General features: G+C 38.5%; 1 protein-coding gene across 1 annotated transcript in view; it reads left to right on the top strand.

Annotated features, from left to right (window-relative positions):
• Positions 1-696: 696 nt before the first annotated feature.
• zfh2 (Zn finger homeodomain 2) overlaps positions 697-7,301 on the top strand; it is a 250,655-nt gene continuing 244,050 nt past the window's right edge. Inside the window, exon 1 of the mRNA XM_067121804.1 lies at positions 697-1,288. The gene's annotated coding sequence lies outside the window, so the exon portion shown is untranslated. The remainder of the gene's footprint in view (positions 1,289-7,301) is intronic.

The following is a 7,301-nucleotide window of genomic DNA, read 5'->3' on the forward strand; positions in this document are numbered from 1 at the left end:
GGCTAACTGACTGTGGGAGAGAGAACACCGCCTCCGAGTCCCTTATTCTTTACCGCACTCCCTCTTCCTCTCGCTCTTTCAGTCGCACAAGAATCCCTGCTAAGGCTTTAGCGGTGCTTTCATGCACTCGCCTTATGAACGAAGGACCTGATTTACAATCACAGGGGCGTTTTTTTTTTTTTTTATGACGCTCTCGTCGATACCCGTCCAGGGGGGGGAATCCCCAAAGGGGCCTCGTTCCTTGGTTGGTCTTTATGAATTATTGTTTATTTATTATTCCTCGGAATTAAGTATTTTTTTTGCTTCTTGAAAAATATCTGGTTGTTTGCTTTTCAAGAGTATTTTTCACGGCTAGTTTCCGATCAATGAATAAAATGAGGTTTTTGCGAAAGAATTTTTTCCTTCTCCTTCAAATGAATGCGAATTAAGTCCCCCTCTTTTTCTCGCACCCCTCTGTCTCCCATCCTAACTCATCCCCCCCCTAATATCTTGTTCCCCCTTATTTTACACTCCCTACCCCCACCCCACCCCCTTGATCTCGCGTGGTTATAGTGGTTCATTCGTCCGCGGCCCCCGATCTCTCTCTCTCTCTCTCTCTCTCTCTCTCTCTCTCTCTCTCTCTCTCACTCCTCCCTACCCCTCCCTCCCTCCCCTCCTCTACTTCGTCGTAAGAAGGGGACGGAAGAGAGGGGGGGCGGGGATGGGTGTCCAAGACGCGGAGACGAACGAGGAGGAGGACGAAGAGGAGGTGGTGGTAGGAGCCCCTTGGTGACGGGAGGAAGTCTCTTGCCACACCAGCTGTTTGTGGGAGGAGGAGGAGGAAGATGAAGAAGATGGATCTTGTAAGGAGGTTGAGGAAGAATTTAAAAAAAAAAAAAAAGAACACGGCGAAGGAGGTGGTGGCAGTTAGAGTAACCATCGGCAGGAGTAACCGAAGGAGGCGCCGACGTTGCAGTCGTCTTTCCGAAAGCACCAGGAGCATTTCGAGATTTATTCCTTCCCCCCAAAAAAATGGATATATGTAATTATTAATTATTTTGCTGAGGGAGAGTTCTTGTGAGAGACAGAGAAAGAAGAGAGAGAGAGAGAGAAGAAGAGGTTTTGCACACGCGCACGAGCTCCCAGGCATTGATTAGTGGTGCGCTTATGCCAGTCGCTCCAATGTATGCAAGAGGTTGGTCGGGTGGGTGAGGGGCGGGCAGTGTGAACCGCGACGTCGCCTGGGACGCACAACCCCTTGCACGCCCGCGCCCGCGCCCTTCTCTGGCACCCTCCGTCATGACCACAGGTACACGTGCACGCCCTTCCGCCTAGCCCCCCGTAACCTTTCATACGAAGGGGTTACGGGGAATGGGTGCCCTAGGGTATGACCTGAGGGGGTGGGGTATTCATCCTTCATTCATCTGCCCTTCCTTCTGTTTTCTTTTTATTCCTTATCCTGCCTGATCCCCTCCCATTAAATACCCCTCCACCCCCGGTCATCCATTGCTGCTGCCTCCCCCCCACCCCCTCCTACCCCACGACTCCATCCTTGCCAAACACCTGTGCGAGGTTCATAGTTCACTGGGCACTCGACCCATCCTGACCGTCAACTTCCAGGTCCAGCCGTCCTTAGAGGTCAAAAGAGGGGTTCAAGATTTTGTATGGCTGCCAGAAGGAAATTCTCTTTCAAAAAGGTGTCGACTTTTTTTTTTTTTTCTGCACTGAATGCGTATTTCGCACTGAGGAGGAAGAGGAGGAGAAATCGTTTTCAACGAGTCGCTGGAGTTGAATAACATCCGAAGGAAATGATTCATTTTGACGTTTTGTTTCGAGTGTTTTTCGTTTCTGTACAGTGAGATCTGAGTGAGACCCATGCCTACTACGATCAGGAAAAAGCACGTGTGGGGAAGGTGAGAGTGTTTGTAAGGGGGCGGGGGGAATGGTTTGTTGGGGGAGGTGCGTTCGGAGAGCGCTCAGTGTAGCACGTGCGCTCCCCAACAGCTGGTCTGCGAACCTGAAGTAAGTTAGCGCTGAAATGCTCTCTCTCTCTCTCTCTCTCTCTCTCTCTCTCTCTCTCTCTCTCTCTCTCTCTCTTAGCCGCGGTGGACCGCCAACCCGATTCTACACTGCACCCACAATCCATTTTAGCGCTGCTACCGTAATATACCTTCTGCTAGCTAACTCGCCGCTGTTCTCTCTCTTGTATTTTTCGTAGGTGTGGCCGTCATTTTCGTCAAATCGGTGACACTTCAACAGTCAGTACCAAAGCGTCGAGTGAATATTTTTCTCGCTGTCTTTGTTTCACTGTGATATATATATATTCAATATAGTGCAACGGCTTCAAGATGCTATATCGGTCATTTTTGGCAAATGGACCTTGTGTCCGTAGCGATAATTTATTGACGCTTTTTTTTTTTTTTTTGTTGTTTACTTTTTCAAGATCTTTTCAATTTTTTTTTTTTTTTTTTTAAACATCACTCAGGAAGTCGATTTTACTGCGCTGATGAAAAAATATTGTGATTTCCCCACGTAATATCTCTTTGTCAAGAAAGGAATATCTTAGCGGTGTTTTCTTTCGCCTGCGCAATATCTGGTTTTTTGAATTTCATTTTTTAACATCAAGTCTGGTTTTTGAGACACGACGTAAACACAAGATTTGTTATAAATCGTATTTTTTAATGTTGTCTCCATGAGGAAAAGACTAACGTTTGTGCAATTATTTCTTTTTTTTTTACCAGTCCGATTTTTCCCTCTATTCTACCGGTAAATAATGGCGGGTACTGTTCCAAATAACGATAGGTACAATAAACAGTATATTTTTTTCTTTTTCTCTTTTCTGTTTCGTCAACCCATTACTGACGATTTGTATGACGTGATTTATTGTTACAACAAAAATAAAAACTTAAAAAATAGTGTAATTTATTAATATGATTAATGTAGCAACCGATTTTGCTCTGTTATGGAAATGATAAATACTATGATAATTATTCTTGTAGTTGTTGACAACAGGAATTATGTTTTGAAGACAATCATTTTATAAATGTAATGAATTCAGAAATAAGTATGAGGAATGGGACGCATATAATTAATATATGCCGTCGAAAATATTTATACAGTTTGACTGTGCTGACATTTGAAATCGGTGCTGTATAATTTAGAATGATTATCAAATGTTGAAATATTATACGTTTATAAATGTCTCTGGATATATCAATTTATTATTGTTTGTGCGTGTGTTGCAGCGAGAGATTTAAAATAAAAAGGAAATTCAGTTTGTTAAATGTTGTCGTGTATCATCTAAGGTTGAATGTTCCTTCTCGGTTACAAATGTTTATTGTTTGATATGTGAATTTTCTGGTAGTTTTTAACGGGTGAAATAAAAAAAAATATTCAAGTTTCTGGCGTTGATTATTTGGCTAAATATCATTGTTAAAATTTGAGTAATGGATGACACTTATAACGATTTTGGAATTTGTTTCCCTGTGCGCTTGGGTTTTGGTCTTCGGAGGATATACTTTTCATATAGCAGAGAATTGGCAGGTACTCCTAGCTTGCTGATTGCACCTTTGTCTCTCCAAAACTCATCAGCGGTCAAATAAAATAGGATAGCGATTCATCTGCTTTGCCCTGGAGGTCAGAAAAGTCTTTTCTGAAATATTATCCCCCTCTCTCTCTCTCTCTCTCTCTCTCTCTCTCTCTCTCTCTCTCTCTCTCTCTCTCTCTCTCTCTCTCTCTCTCTCGTTACGTAAAATCCGTGTCATTTCTGAAACGAATTACTGGATGACAAAACCGACCGTCACCAGATTATATATATTTATACATATATATTATATATATATATGTCTGAAATATTAATTTATTTTATGTATGTTATGCACGCTTGTATGTAGGTGAATATGCCTCTTTGATGCATTTGCGAAATATTTACAAAGCAGGACACATTCGGGATCGGCAACGATATTGATGTTAAAAACCTTCAGTAATCGGCATAACTTGCTCGTCAAGAATTTAGTTCCAGATTGTGACACTACAGTATTTTTCGAAACAAAATACATAAAATCAGTTTTCTTAATGAACTGTGTACTTGCGTTGCCAGATTTCTTTATGTACACAAGCACATATACAGAATGAAGAATGCGTACATAGACATTGTCTGCAGAGAGTACACGTATAGACTTTACGCATATATATATATATATATATATATATATATATATATATATATATATATATATATATATATATATATATATATATATATATATATATTTTTTTTTTTTTTTTTTTTTTTTTTTTTATTTAAACTCCCTGTGCCTCTGATGAACTCATCTGTAAATTACGTACCAGGCAGACGTAGGTGACTGCAATCAAGGCGAGGAGAATATACATTTTCTAGACCCATCCTGGGACAAAAAATCACATCCCAAAATACTGTTGTGGAGCCACCCCTTAAAATAAGAAAAATAAGTTTTGGATATGTGTATGTATATATATATATATATATATATATATATATATATATATATATATATATATATATATATATATATATATATATACACATATGCATGTGTACAGTATGTTGTATGTGTGTGAATTTGTGAATTAGTAAGGACACAGTCATCATCCATATCTGATCGGATATTTGTGTAAATTAATGGTTATGATATTTAAAAGTACCTATACTAAAATCCTTAAACTTTTCTTGTCTATCATTATGTTCATTTGGCAGCAAAGAATATTATTTCAGTACTCTCGAGTCCTCTTCGTAAGTTATGTCGTTTCAACTGAAGACTCATTTCAGCATCCGTTATTGTTTCGCAAATATTCGTGAAGAATTTTCCCCCAAAATTTTTTTATATAATTATTCATGGTTTGCGTTAGTAGTTCTTATTCTTTTGTTTTATCTCTTATTAATGGTTATCTTTCTATTATTTATTAATGGTTATCTTTCTATTATTTTTAGCAGCCACGCTAATTTGATACCTGAGGTTCCTCATGGTTAATTTCCATGTTGCCAAATGTCTAGACTTTATAAAGTCCCTTATCATGGTTTTGTTTTAATGTTGTAGATGTAATTTGCCTCATAATATATAGTTCTGTTTTCTAGTTACTGATTGAAGGGTTTTTAAAAAATAAAATCTTGTTTTGAGGGACATGTATTATTCATTTCACACTCTGAGTAAGTCCTTTTTTTTTTTTTAGCCAACACCAAGAATTAGTAAATTCAGAAGAGGCTTTTTGTCTCGTGTTCAAGTACCTGATTATCTTAGAAGATGGAAAAAAAGAAAGTTGAGATTGAAAGGTTGACTATTCAGCGTGCATACAACGAATCTGAAAATTCCGTTCATTTCACTGAAGAAGGTTTTGTTTTTAATCGCCGGTGGATAGCACGGATGGCACTGGGTCAACTCATTACGCAATAGTTTTTAATATACTTTAAGAAGTCCGGGATGTAAATGAGAGTGGGTGTCTGTCGAATTTTATTTTTTTAATAATTTGGAGACTAACCTGGTACTGTTAGCCGGGCTTTTGCTTATTTTGAATTGTGCTCTATACATGTATTTATATATAGATCCCGGCCTCTGAGGAGAAATAAAGTGAACAGCGTTAAATAAAATTATAGTTTTACATTGAAGATGCCTGACTTCGAAATGGGAATGAAGTTACGAGAGAGAGAGAGAGAGAGAGAGAGAGAGAGAGAGAGAGAGAGAGAGAGAGAGAGAAGACTTTCTCATGATTTATTTTTTCAGCGGGGGTAATTTGGCCTTCTGGGATGGTGTTGGTGGCGCGGGGGCGGGGAGGGGTTGGGGAGCGGGGCGTCCGTCACATGGCCTCCCAAACAAACGGGTCGTAATTCTCGCAACCAGTGGCAGTGTTGAAGAGCTCTTTCGCATTTCTGTGTATATACCAACTATGGGAGTCTGTATTTAATTACCATCTTCATATAAACGTTTACATTGAAGCAATAAATCAGCGCGACTGAAGCGCTTTCTTCCCTCTCCTTCTCACTTCATCCCAGGGCGCGATCGGAGGCAGAAAGTGCTGTGCTGTGCTGAGCGGCGTCTGCATGTGCATGCGTCTGTTTATGTGCTTCTGCTTGTTCAAGCATCAACAGATTAGATAAGCGGCTTTTCTAGATGCCTAGAGTTGGGAGAACTCTCATATTCCTTTGCTGATCCTCACCCAGTTGTAGGGGTCGGGAACATGTTGCAGTACAAAGATAAGTTTTGAAATAGATGATTATGGGCTCCGTAGACAGTTTATATCTGGATTTGATGTAACTAGTCAACTGTCAGAGATACTGAAGCAGAATGCGGACTGTGTATTCCAGTACAGGAATGAGAATGAGATTCCAGCATTAGCTGTGTTTTAAAACACTTGTATTCATGCTCATGCGTTTGTTAAGTGTTCGTCGATCTGACTACTGCATCACTTTGCATATACAGTATATGTGTGTGTATATATACATATTTATATATATATACTGTATATATATATATATATTATATAAATATATACATATATATATATAATTTTATAAATATATACATATATATATATATATATAATATATATATATATATATATATATATATATATATATATATATATATATATATATATATATTATATTATCAAAGTAAATATAGGCATCGCTATATACCCCACAAATAAAACAAGCACGTTAGTATAAGAAGAAGGTATATATATGTATAATATATAATATATATATATATATATATATATATATATATATATATATATATATATATATAAATTCTCACATGAAATAAAATGACTTCTATAATGAAGCCAACTTCATTCCCTGAAAAGGAGTTGGTAATAGAAGTCGAAAGTCTTGTTATAGCTCCTCCTTTTTATTTTCATGCAGCAGTTTCTTATATTCTTCATCCACGGGACCAATGTGTTAGTGCAATACACACACACACACACACACACACACACACACAATATATATATATATTATATGTGTGTGTGTATGTGTATGCGTGTGTGTGGTGAAGTTTTATGGGCTCGTGCGTTCTATAAATAATTTTGTCCATCAAAAAAATTGAGGTGAAACTGCAGGACTTGACACAAGAATGGAACCGTGAGGTTTAGCTCTGTCTTCCTTCAAAAAAACATGGCCTAATCACTGATGCCGGTAATGTATAATATATTTTTAATATCATTTTTTGATCAGTGCAAATCGGAACTCTGACCCTTCCTCTTTTACTCGCAGGGTGCTTCCCTAAGTCTCATTTCCTCCCCCTCTCTTCTCACCCCACCCCCACCCCCCCCCACACATACACCCC

This window comes from Macrobrachium rosenbergii, chromosome 20, assembly GCF_040412425.1.
Source record: "Macrobrachium rosenbergii isolate ZJJX-2024 chromosome 20, ASM4041242v1, whole genome shotgun sequence".
In the NCBI taxonomy this organism is placed as follows: Eukaryota; Metazoa; Arthropoda; class Malacostraca; order Decapoda; family Palaemonidae; genus Macrobrachium; species Macrobrachium rosenbergii.